The sequence below is a fragment of the Mesoplodon bidens genome (assembly GCF_964165515.1).
Source record: "Mesoplodon bidens genome assembly, chromosome: 8".
Taxonomy (NCBI): Eukaryota; Metazoa; Chordata; class Mammalia; order Artiodactyla; family Ziphiidae; genus Mesoplodon; species Mesoplodon bidens.
Window position 1 is genome coordinate 52,454,084 of NC_138165.1, and position 13,898 is coordinate 52,467,981.

The following is a 13,898-nucleotide window of genomic DNA, read 5'->3' on the forward strand; positions in this document are numbered from 1 at the left end:
TTTAAATAACTGCATAGTCATTTAACTACTGTATAAGGCAGAGGGACTGGCAGAGGCCAGGTGACAACAAAGTGTCCACTATGTTTAGAGAATGAGGACATCTAGGTCCATGTGAGGAGAGTGTGGGAAGCACTTGGAGCAGGATAGATTGAGACTTGATAATGGATGCCCAAGGCCTGAAGCTTTGAAACTTTTTTGTAGGTACTCTTTCACCCAGCTACCATCAGTTGTATGAATTCTTCCTTGACTTATGGTCGGCAAAATGAATTGACCTCTGGTTTATCCTCTCGTAATACTTTGTGCATGCACACTCATGCATGCATGTACACTCACATGTGAGCATGCACACGTGCACACACACACACACACCTGTTTAAGTATCTATGCGCCTGTCTTCCCCATTAGAATATATCTTTGTGTAAGCGTGTGACATAATTAATTAGGTCTGAGTTAAGGAAAGCACAGCAGGTCAGTTCTTAACATTCTTGGTGGTTGGGATGCCATTGAAAACTGGCTGATGGACAGGAGGAAGAAGGATTTAAAGGAAGAGAGAACAGAAGGTTATTGCATTGTCCGGATTTGAAGAAATAAGTCTCTGATGTAATAGGCTACTGAGAGTGGGAGGGATATTATTTCCAACAATTATATTCTGGTCATTCCCAGGGGTCTCATTCTGGAAATGCTATGTTATTTTGGAAATACTATGTTATTTTTATGTATTTTGTACACATTTTGCTTTAAACCTTTTTTCTCTTTTTGTTTCCTTTGAGACTAGTCTGAAACAATTTTAACTCTTGATTTTATTAAAATTTTAAAAAAACAGAGATGTTTTGGTTACACAGTTGATTAATATTAATGATGATCTGAAATACCATCTTAATTACATTTGGTTAAAGAAAAACACTAAATAGTGTTTTTGGAATAGAATTTTGGATGAAAATAATTGGTAAAAATATATTATCATTTATGGCCATTTCCTTATTCTAGCAGATTCATTGTCCAAGAATGTTAACCTTAGTATTATCAAAAAGATTCTTTAGTAGATGAAATTTGAAATATTATTAGACGGTTCCTTTATTCTTATAAAACATGACTAGTTTTTCCACAAAATTTCAATATTAAAAATAATGAATTTTCACCAAGATGAATGATTATTCAGATACTGAAGAATTAGTTAAGGACTTTCCTGGTGGCACAGTGGTTAAAGACTCCGAGCTCCCAATGCAGGGGGCCTGGGTTCAATTGCAGGTCAGGGAACTAGATCCCACATGCATGCTGCAACTAAGAATTCGTATGCTGCAACTAAGAAGCCTGTGTGCCGCAACTAAGACCTGGTGCAACCAAATAAATAAATAAAATAAATATTTTAAAAAACGGGACTTCCCGGGTGGCGCAGGGGTAAAGAATCCACCTGCCAATGAAGGGGGCACGGGTTCGAGCCCGGTCCGGGGAGATCCCACATGCCACGGAGCAACTAAGCGTGTGCACCACAACTACTGAGCCCGCGCACCTAGAGCCCCTGCTCTGCAACAAGAGAAGCCCACCACAATGAGAAGCCCACGCACCGCAATGAAGAGTAGCCCCCGCTCTCTGCAACTAGAGAAAGCCTGTGCGCAGCAACGAAGACCCAAAGCAGCCAAAAATAAATAAATTTAAAAAAAAATAAAAAAAAAGAATTAGTTAAATGTTGTGTTTGTGTATTTGCTTATTGATTGCTTAAAAGCAAGGCCAAATATTTTTATTTAAAAAGATGCATCGTATAACGAATTTTTGAATAGCATACCACTGATGAATCTTTACTTTCCAAGATGCTTTTTATTGGCTAGTGCTCTGCTAAGAACAACAGACTAATGTATTTAGAAATTTTCATGATGTTAATTACAATTTATTAAGCACTTACTGTATGTCAAGCTCTGGCTCGAATAGTTAAGGGACATTTTGTTATTTAAAAACACCCCCTTATGAGGTGGGTCTTATTTATTATTACATGAGGAAATTGAAGCTCAGAAAGGTTAAGTTTCTTGCCCAAGATTACACAGGTAGCAAGTAGCAGAGCAGGAGGTGTTTTTCTCTGGTTTGTGTGTCTTTTCATTATTAAGCATTATTTCTTTTGAAGTATTATGGGAAAGACCTTAAGGAATATTAATACCATAAGTGGCATCACATGTGAATGGTATATATGCCTCTCCAATCAGCAGATGACTATTTTGTTTGCTAATTTCTTTTAGTGGATAATTTCTCATCCTTTTCGATCCTTCTAAAATTGCATACCCAGCACTGGCATGAATGAAAAAAAAAAAAAGGGCTACCATAAGATTATTATTTAGCTAGTTTTTTCTTTCTTATATCTTGTTTAAAAAATAACAGTATTTTCTTTGAAAAACTTTCTGTACTTATTGAGACAACATTGGTATCCTCATTTAATGTCTGTGATTGATAGATATAATTTTATATATATATATATATATATATATATTTTAATTGCGGTATGCGGGCCTCTCACTGCTGTGGCCTCTCCCATTGCGGAGCACAGGCTCCGGACGCGCAGGCTCAGCGGCCATGGCTTACGGGCCCAGCCGCTCCGTGGCATGTGGGATCTTCCCGGACCGGGGCACGAACCTGTGTCCCCTGCATCGGCAGGCGGACTCTCAACCACTGCGCCACCGGGGAAGCCCTATATTTACTTTTTAACTATCTTATATTATTCTTTCACAAACCATGTAAAGCCTCTCCAACTGCTGTTTCTCCTTAACGGTATCTTTAAGAAGGAGTCACAACATGTTTCTTCCTGAACACCCAGCAGTTTAGCATTCTATCAGATGTTTTGCAGGGCTTCAGCAAGTCGTTATAGTGAACGTCTTCAGGAGGCAATGAAGTAGGCAGAGCTCTGTGGCCTAGACACCTGTAGAGATGGAAACAACTGCCCTCAAGCAAAAGCTAGTAATTAGTTGCTCAGATTCCCTTGCAAACTTCCCCAGTGCTGTTGCACATGAAACACAAAGATCACAGGGATGCTGTCATGAGCTCCGCACTGTTGGAGTTGTTTATGCCCATTCAGTTTTTAATGTTCCTATAAGACATTTTGATGGGAACCCTGAGCCCAAAGGGATTTGCACGCTTGATCAAACCTGTGATGAGTTAAATATAGAAGTAAAGAGAAACCTTTGGATTACATTGACTGTTAACTTTTAGCATGGAGTTAGTGGAAAACATTAACATGATCCTAGAGGCAAAGTTGTGTTTGATCAACCTTCACAATTTTTTGTTTCTTGACAGCAGGTATAGCTTCAGTAAATCTAAACAAGTTCTTTAAGACTTATAGATCCAAGTGCAGGTGGATATCTGGATGGCATCGTCTGAATATTTTAAAAGATTATTTTATACCAACCACTTTTATCAAAATTGAACTGTTCTCATATACCAACCTTTTAATCCTACCACTTTGTCATATACAGTTTATATTACTAAAGAATGAGATGATAGGTGATTGAATTTTAGTAAAATACAGTAGTAAATATGAATTGGATATTTTGGGGCCAAAGAAATTTATTACTCAGAGTACTTGGAAAGTCTTTTTATACCATTGTTTTTATTTTAACACTATATATATACTCGATACTATGTGGGATAAAAACTAGTGGTTTACTGGGTAGTTTTTAACTTTGGGATTCAGTTCTTTGATTATTATATTTGTGTAAGTTGTTAATAAATGGCTTCACTAAAGATCCATTGCTGATGATTCTTAAATATATTTAGTTTGAAAAATGCTATAATTTCTAATATCATAGCAAATTTGGTTCAGATTTATTCTGAGACAAAATAACTCTAGCACCTCATCATTTAATCATAGTATGGTGGACATACATGCTTCCTAAACTGGTTCTTAGAGGCAAATGTGCATCGTGGAGTTGTCAGAGTAGAACTAAAGAAGATGTTATATAGCCCTGGACTATCATTGGCAGAGATGCCAGTGAATTCAGTCAGCCCATTGTGCCTCACATTTTCCTTCATTAATACATAGGTAGACTCTTCCAGTGGGTTTCTGAGTGTAGTTTCTTCATTAGTTCCTCAGGAAAAGTGAAATGAATTATGTGTTAAAAAGCTTACCTCTAGATTTTACATGTGCCTGCCTTTTTTAGCCATAGTCAGCCTCAATGTGGATGGGACTTGGGATGCTCCACTTGTAAGCTGATGACCGTGATGCTAGCTATCATAAACAAAGTACTTTTGCATGTTATATGCAGAATGTTTTGGCTGGTTTATACCTCATTGACTTTCAGGAATTTCACAGAAGTCATTCCTAAGAATTGGTCTGTCTTTAGTGGCCTTTGGAATTCCTAATAACTTCATGTACATGTTGCATAAAACATTTGCAGTCTGTTTCTTACATAAATGCTCCATGTGCCCTGGGTCAGTAACTTATTTATTGTTTTATCCTTGATGCCTAACTCAATGCAATCAGTGTTGGTTGGATTAGTGAATGATTGAAAATACTGTGCAATGCATATGAATAGCCCATGGAAACACTATAATAAAGGGTGGATCATATGGAACACTTTCTGTAATAGAAATGACTTTTTTTCTGTATATTTTTTTCCAGTATAATCCTAGGTTGATTTTTTTCTAGAATAACTATCTATGATTTGACTTTACCTTTTTACTATCAGTGTGTCAAAAATATTCTGTGAAAAAAGATTTTATATATTTACTAAAGTGAAATATTTCTTACTCTAAGTCTTAATCTGGACCCATTGAGCTTACTTAGCTTTGTTTTCTACTTGTCTCTAACCATTTGTTTCTCCTGCTGTTCTGGACAGACTTTTCACCCTGTTTCAGAATAAGCCACACTTCTCCCTGGCGTCATGCCGTGGTCTCTGAGCTCCAGTCTCATGAACTCCTGAGTTTCTTCTGTTTTTGACTTACCACTTTAGAATTAAATCATATGTGTTTCTATATTTTGCAAAATGTGTGTCTACATGTAGTAATGTCATTACTGTGATTTTAAAATTTTTAAAATTTTAATCCTTTTCTTTCTGGCCTATGGCAGTAGTCACTCGGTACATGCTAGTTAATCTCTAGCTTTGTAGTAGGAAAATAAATTTCCAGAGAAAGTGAGAAAGACAAATAGACAGAGACAGATAGGAGTGAAGGAAAGAAGGAGAGAAGACGGAGGGAGGGAGGGGGAGGAAGGAAGGAAAGAAGGAAGGGAGGGAGGGAAGAAGGGAGGGAGGGAGCAAGGGCAGACCAGCATATTTTGTGGAATAGGGAAAGAGCAGTAATTTTGGAATTTGAAAGACTTGAGTTCAAATTTTAGTTCTGCCTCCTCGCTTTGTAATGTTCAACGGGTGTAAATGATATTAATATCTATGTGGTATGCTTGTGTTAAATTAATTAATGTATATAAAGTGCTTATTAGCACATTCTCTGCACATAATACATTTTTACAAATCATAGCTAACTCTCTTATTTTGCAGGTGAGGAAAGTGAGGTTTAGAGAGCTGACCAGTAGTCATTCAGTCAGTAAATTCTGGAGAGATGACTGTGGCCCAGATTCTTCTTACTCTAAAGCAGTGTTTCTCAAACATTAGTGTACATCAGAATTTCCTGAAGGGCTCATCAGAATACAGATTGCCTGACCCCACCCTGGAGTTTCTAGTTCAGTAGGTCTGGGATGGGGCCTGGGTATTTGCATTTCCAGTAAGTTTCCACCTGCTGCTGCTGTTGCTCCCATTGCTGGTCCAGGGACCACACTTTGAGACCCAGTGCCCTCTAGCAGTATTTCTCAACCATAGCTGCACGTGTAAGAAATCACCTGGGAGCTTCTAAAAATTATTGATGAAACCCAAATCTTTGATCCTGTGGTTTAAGTATCAGCTTCTTTTAAAAAAAAAAGCCCTCCGGGTGATTCTGTTGTGCAGCCAGAGTAGGTAATGCCACTGTGCCTAAAGCTAGACTCTGCAGTTTTCCATTAGAACTGGGTACCAAGCAAAGCACTGGCCTTGAACACCTCTTGGGTGCTCAGTGAGGCAAGGCCACTGTAGTGTGTTGTTTTTGTCCGGTGATGATTGAAAACAATTGCTCCAGCCTAGAATTCTTTTATTACTTTAACTCTTCTCATTATTTGTGTCTATTGTTTGAATTTCTCCATTCAGTTTCACCCTCCAGGGTCTTGAATATACTCATCAATCTGTATTTTATGTTACTATTTGGCAGAAGCAACTATTTAGCAATAGTTGACTTGAAGTACAAAGTAAATAAAGGAATGTATCTAATTAAAAAATCACTTTAGCAACCTACTGTACTTTTAGAGTTCTAATTATGAGTTTGTTCTTCTCATCTCAGAAGAGATGCTGTTGGAAACCTTATGTTTTTATTTTAGGGTAACCAGTAATTGGTTAGAACAGATTATGATAGCCGGGCACCCAGGAGTATATTTAAAAAATGCAGCAGATTAATTGGTAATATTTCAGTCATTTCTTCTGTTACATGATTCAGTCAATAAATATATACAAACCAAGGCATCCATTATTGGATAAGAGTAGGCAAGGGTGGGAGGGAGACGCAAGAGGGAGGAGATATAGGGATATATGTTTATGTATAGCTGATTCACTTTGTTATACAGCAGAAACTAACACATCATTGTAAAGCAATTATACTCCAATAAAGATGTTAAAAAAATAGCAAAAAAAAAAAAAAAGAGTAGGCAAAATACCACATAATTTCATTAACCTTTAAGCAATGAAATTATAAATCCCTATGCAAATGGTTAAGGTTATCATTGTCTATCACCCCTTTTTGATACCTACAGACTGTTAATTCTTCTCTGTCCTGCTGAGTCTTATTAAAACTTCTGACTGATGTGCTTTTATTAAAAGGTTTAGAATTTACCAATTTAAAACACTTGCTTCACACTATTACCTCTGATTTAACTAGGCCATTAAACACAGTATTTTGCAAAGGGAAAAAGTCAATAGCTGTTTCTTTAAAAAAATAATAAATTGAAATGCATTTTAAACTCTGCTTAGAGGTGAGCAACAGCTATATAGTACTAGGTCTTTTGATAGTTGATTTGTTCCTTTAGTATGCAAATTTTACGTTTACAAAGATCTACAGCTTTTATTTAAGAAATATGCCTGGAGGCTAGACTGGTAAGCTTTAGGGAGATATCTAGTTTGGTGTGAAATAAATAGTTGTTAAAGGATCACATGAATTGGGTCCCAGAAGATGAAGAGTAGAGCTGAGACAGATTGAGAAAAACTGACCGTTATTTCATTTCATTTGACTAAAAATACCACTAAATTAAAAATGAAGACAATAAATGATGGCAACACAAAGCAAATTAATGTGAATAAGCCTCTTTTGGGGGTAGATTTTGTGAAAAGTTCTGACCTGTTAGAAGTTTAAAGAAAAGGGCTTACTACATCCCTGACAGCTTTACAGCTTTGGGTGGAAGACTTTCTCTTGGCCAAGGAGGAAGGAATGGGTCACTCTGCTGCTCAGTGAAGTCTGCAGCATCACTTTTGGTCAGTGAGATGACAGATGTCATAGAATATGCTCACATTCAAAAGAAAAGGACTCAGGGTTGCTTTCTTAGGTTGGAGACTATAGGTTAAGCAAATAATGTCATAGATTTCTAGCTTTGGGGAAACTTTGCATCACTGATCTTTTGGAATCTCTGACAGATTTTTTTTTTTCTTAAACAACTTTTTTTTTTTTAAATTTAAAGAGGGTATGAAATATATTTCTATGTTGATAGCTTGTAGAATTCTTTTTACTTTTTTTTAAAGTGCATCTGTCTTTTTAGATGTTTTTACGCAATTAGGCTCTCAGAGATAGGATATTCGAACAGCATTATCTACCAATTGAAATGGCCTCTGTGTATGCATGTTTGTTGTGTATCTCTGGTGGTGGACTGTGAGGTGTGGAGGGCAGGGTTGATGATGATGTGTGAAGGTGGAAAGCTAGAGTCTTTCACTGAGGCTAAAGTCCCAACTCCTCTACCAGCAAGGACCCCTCTATGCATATATATATATGAATAGACAGATTTCCATACCCTTTTCCTCTTCAATATTATTTTATTTTTGAACTTCAAGACTGTTCTTAAAATTTTCTTTTGTTATTTCTGTTTTAAAAATTTTTTATTGGATTATAGTTGATTTACAATGTTGTGTTACTTTCTGCTTACAGCACAGTGAATCAGTTATACATATACATATATCCACTCTATTTTAGATTATTTTCCCGTATAGATCATTACGGAGTATTGAGTAGAGTTCCCTGTTTTTAAAACTTTTGAATTATCACTGTTTACTTGGTTCAAATTGAAAAAGTATAATTTCGAGGGATACGAACGAAATCTCTCCTCCTATACCTCAGTCCGTAACACTCACGTTCTTTATACACATGAACCAGTGTTATTGTTTTTTTATGCCTCCTTCTAGACATATGTATACATATATAATCAATTTGCAGATTTATTTTTTCCCATGTTTTTATTTATATATTTACCTTGTGAGCTTTATATTTTGGAAGTTTTTTTAAAAAGTGTGAGACTGCATTTAAATATATAGGCTGTATAGCCCTATTCAGATAGGAATTATTTCTGTAAGTTTTTTTTAAACATTGAAATTCTTTTAAGAACCAATCTATCTCTCCAACATACCACATACATACGCGCGCGCGCGCGCGCGCACACACACACACACACACACACACAGAGCTTTGTGAAGCAGAATTACATGGAAGTCTTTGGAAGTTTCCCTGGTTATGAATCAAAGCCTGACTTTCCTCTGTGGCCTCAGTGGGCATACCCCATTTCTGAGGCCCATACAGTTTTCATGTCCACATGGTAATGTTTTCCTATTCCTGAGAAATTCTCATTTGGATGCTTTAGGCTCAGAGCAGATGACTCTTTTGTGTCTTCTTTCATTATTTCATTCTTATCCTCTCCTCCGCTCACCTAGTTTTGCTTCTAAATTTTCATCACACTTGGTTTTATTTAATTTGACTTTTTCTGGTCTTAGTTGAGTGTATAAGTTTAAGAATATTGGGAGCCATCTAAGGCTGTTTTGTTCTTTTAAATTTTACTTCTGTAAGAGTCTGCAAGAAGTAGTGATGAGAGTTTGGGATCCTGGAGCCAGATTGCCTAGGTTTGAGGCCTAAGAACATGACCTTGGGTAACCTTTTTTTGACAACAGAAAATGATCAGATTTGTCTGTAGAAGCAAAAAACAAAATTCTTTTAATTGAATGGAACTTGCCAAGAATTTGGATAGAATGTGGTTCTTTATTAAATATTAAGGGTATGAAGTATTCAGTATCCTCAGCCAGGTTTTCAGGAATGCTGTTCAGTACCTGTTCTCAGTCCTCTCTTCTAAAGACAGAGCGTGTATCATAAAATGCTAACTCAGTCCAGGTGTGTGTATTTTGATGTTCGGAAATAATGAGGTTGTGATTCTTTGTCTTCCAGATTAGCTCTCCTGTCCTCATCTCTGAAATGAGGAGGTCTGACTAGCTGTCCCTACAGTCCCTCCCCCATCTCAATTCTCTAAGACCCTGACTAACTTTGAGGATTGGAGTGAGCATCTCTGTGATGTACTAGATAGATGTAGGCTGTTCTTGCATGTCTCGGTCACATCATCTTATTTATTTGTTTTATTTCATGTATCACACATTGAAATGATGTTGCTGATATAGTTGTCTCCCATCATCCTTCCTCTCCTCCCCAAAATTAAGCTCCAGCAGGGCAAGCTTTGTTTGTCTTGTTCACTGATGAATTCCCAGCACCAGAGTAATGCCAGGGAGATGCTCAGGAGGTGAATGTCTAAATACACTATTTTCTTTGAGAGAATATACTCTATAGTCATTATGTGAAATAAGCCATCTCGAATTTTTTTTTTTTTCTTTCTCTTTCCTTGATTTATGTCTTTTCAGTGTTTGTTTATTGTTGTTGTTTTGGTGACACCTCAGCTCCAGATCCTCTCTCTAGCTGTGAATGCTTTCCCATCTTGTTCACAGTTGATGTCTGGAAGGTTCTCCAACCTGTTTTTTATTCTGGTGTAGGTTATTCTGACTCTGATTACTGTTTTTTTTTTTTTTTTTTGTGGTACGCGGGCCTCTCTCCCGTTGCAGGCTCCGGATACGCAGCGGCCATGGCTCACGGGCCCAGCCGCTCCGCGGCATGTGGGATCTTCCCAGACCGGGGCACGAACCCGTGTCCCCTGCATCGGCAGGCGGACTCCCAACCACTGCGCCACCAGGGAAGCCCCTGATTACTGTTTTGAATAATTATTTTAGGAGATGTGTTTGGCTAGTCCTGTGATTTTTTGCTGTGTAAACTGTTTGGGAGCCACATTTCTTACTGCTTTGATAGCTCCTCCTTTTTGCTTGTCATATAGGATTCTTTTTGGATGAGTTGCTCTGTTAGTTCTGACCCTGTCAGTATTGATATACCTAAGGATTCTGACTTTAATATACACAGAACATCCACCCATCATTCTCTTCACAGTGTATGGCAGGCAGAGAACATAGGGCTGTGTAAGTTAAGTAACAGTTTAAACTTGATGTTATGTTCTCCCAGAAAGTAGTGTTCTTAAGGTATTTACCCCAGATCTACAAGTGTCTGTGCACCTCCATTGTTTTCCAAACCTGGATTGATTATCTATATGCATTCCAACCTGCCTTTGAGATTTTAGACTATACTCAGCAGAGGTTCCTCACAGTTTTTTGGATTACAGACCTCTGTGCAAATCTTGTAAACTATTGACCTTCTCCCCAGAGACATATACATTTACATAAACCCACACATTTTGCATATATCATTCAGGAGTGCATAGACTCCTGAGGGCTGTCCATGTACCAAGGTGAAGGACTTCTAATCTGAATTATTATTATTTTTTTGAGTCATAATTAATTTGGGAAATCCTTGGAAAGACTGAAAAAAGCTCTTAGTTAAGACTCAGAGTATTTCTGTTCTTAGAGGTTCTTCTCCCGTCTTAGAATATCCAAGAATCAGACTACTAGATCATTTAAGTAAACTCTTGTCCAGGTCAGGATTCAGAATTCAGATTGGGCTTAATTTGAAGATATCAACCTAACTATGTCCCTTGTGATTTCACAGATATCTCTTCATTAGCCAGATGAGACGTATGTAAAGAGAGACATCAGTAAATCTGGATCAACAGGTAAGCAAATGGGACTTCATTTTTATTTCTCTGTGAATTAAGTCCTCTGGCAGTATGTGGTCATTTCCTATTATCTACTCTTTACTGCAGTGTGGGTCAGTAGATGATAAATATTTCTAAAGAGGAGGAAGCATATCCTTTCTTAAGTTTTACCAGATTACTTCCTTGGCTACTTGAAGTCAGATTTCTTTATTTTTATTTTATCTCATTATTATTTCATATATTCACACTTCAATAGTAGATAAAAATTCCCTGCTCTTCTTTTTTGTATATACTTTGGAGAGTTGAGGACAGCTCTCATATTGTTCTTTGGTTGTCAGCCAAGTTATACACATTTAGCTCCTTTAATCTTTCTTTGTAATTCACTTGGCTTGGCTGCTTTTTCTAGATTTCCCCCTATTTCATCTGCATCATTAATAAACAGAAAACACAGGCTATACCCTGGCTTTTTCTATACCTTTCATTCTTTTTGCTTCCTGCTTTTGCCTCATATTCCTTGCTGAATTAAAGCCAGCCAGACATCACTCTCTGGACCACTTTGGCAATACATGAATGCCTTGCCTACAACTATCAGTGTCCCATGCGGTAATAGCATCAGCAGTATATCCTAGAGGAAAGAAAGGAAATGCAAAAGGAGAACCGTGAGGAGGAAAAAAATACATGTATTTTTTATTATATGGCAGACTTACCCTTGCTGCCCAGAGCAAATCATTGTACCTGAAACCTTTATCACAGGTTTTGTTGTCCCAAAGTATTGTGCATGGGCACTAATTTAAGTAAGAGAAGCATGTATATTGTTTGGAGTTTGGCCACTGGTCTCTCTGGATTTCTTCCCCATGTTCTCCCTCCCCTGTTGCCTTTCCCATCACTGATCGTGACTTGCTATCAGAATCTGTGGCCATGAACAAAACTGGGCAGGGGATCATTTTGGCAGAAATTAGATAGGCTTAGGTGGTAAATGCTCCATGCCTCTATGTGTAACATCTGAGGCAAGTGCTTTAGTTCTTGCTATTTCTGTAACAGCCGTTGGTCTTCTTTTAACAGCTGATGCAGTGGAGATGTGCAGGAGGAAGGGACTCGTAGACCTTTGGTGCTATTCATCCACGCTGTAGTAGTTTTCACAACTTCTTTTTCCCCCCTGATTGGCAGGGAGAAGCATACTGCTTCTAGATGATGCTGAGCTTAGTGTAAAATATGCCAGCATGGGATCTGAGCTTGTCACAGTTTATTCTTTCTTTTCATTTGGTTTGTAGAAAATGGACCTCTACCTCTACTTATCTTGTGCATTAGAGAGAAAAAGGTCATACCTCTAGGAGCTAATGGCTTATTGGTGTTTTCGGTCTCCAGATTCAGGTAGTAGATTTAGTTGAAGCTTGCAGCAGCACACACTTGGTTTTCTCATTTGTGTTAGCTTTGCTTCTAGTACAGAATTGAATAGGATAGAAGAGATGGTTTTCCTGTTTGTGTCTGTGGCAACTTCGTAGATGATTTGTGGTTTAATCCTTCAAACATTTTCGATCGTTTATCACCTCTTTCCCTGAAAAGGCATAAAATATTCAGATTCTAATGTTATAATCTTTTAATCAGATTATTTAATTTTGGAGAACTCAAGTTCACAATAGCAGCTGAGAAAGTTGCCTCTGAATAGTGACCTAAAAATTATAATACTTATATTAGTTCTTTTTTTGCGAGATTTTATGGCCTTCCTTCATACTCTCAGATTTTAAACAAGATTATGTGATGGTGTATCATGTACTTCTTGGTCTCTGGCCTCTTAAACAGGTAAATATATGACTTGGACCCCTTTTAAGTCTGATTTTTTTAAAAATGTTAATCTCAAATGGCTTTTAAACTGTCGACAATATTGTACTCACGCTAATTTCTTTAGGCAATTGATCCATTCTTCAGCATAACTTTTGTTTCTTGGGTCTTTTCAAGACCTGTCAAAGAAAACAAAATGCTAACCTGACTTTAAAGGGGCAAAATAAATTCCCCCCCTCTGTACTATATTATTCTTTGTTCTCTATGTGCATCAAAGTGACAATCCCACACTGTCTCAATTGAGGGAGCCTAGCACAAAAATAAAAAACAGCCTGGCACTGTTCTAGGCTGGCAGCCAAAATGTTTTGTGTAGCTTGGTTCTGGCAGTGGTTTTCATAAGGCAGAGGGTCGACCCTCCCAGCCTCACTGAAGGAAAGCAAGCAGTCTTAGTTTTTCCTACTTATACCATTTCTTTTCCCTCATCTTCCTCTTTCTTCACGTAAAACGCCATCATGAAAAAAAAAAACCTTGCTCTTAAATAGAGACATCATTCTCCTCACAACTTCCACATTTACTAAATGGCATTGTTCCTTATAGAAGCTTGTGCTAAATTTGCCTTTTCCAGCTCTCCTAGAGATTTCCTTCACAGTTGCATTTTTGCCATACTTTTCAGAAAACCCTTCTGAATATTGCTAACTTTCGTCATGTTGACATAGTATTTTTGATTGGTAGGCATCTTGTCTTGCTTCACAGCTTATTATTTGAATTGAAACTCTTGAGTAATATTTGCTTATATGGATTTTTTTTGCCAAGCTATCTTTTGTTGAGACCAAAAAGCTTGCTATTGTTTTCTATTTTTGTCTGACTCAGAGTCAGTTCATATCTTTTATAGATTGAGTACTCATTTTTGGAATGTCTGATAAGTGTAGCTAGATAAGCAAGTGAGCTTCCATTA

At 37.4% G+C, this 13,898-nt stretch overlaps 1 protein-coding gene across 9 annotated transcripts in view; it reads left to right on the forward strand.

Moving 5' to 3' along the window:
- Positions 1-13,898, forward strand: part of GTDC1 (glycosyltransferase like domain containing 1) — a 390,290-nt gene that overhangs the window by 64,427 nt on the left and 311,965 nt on the right. For all 9 annotated transcript variants that reach the window (XM_081242639.1, XM_081242640.1, XM_081242638.1 and 6 more), the window contains exon 2: positions 11,119-11,182. The gene's annotated coding sequence lies outside the window, so the exon portion shown is untranslated. The remainder of the gene's footprint in view (positions 1-11,118; positions 11,183-13,898) is intronic.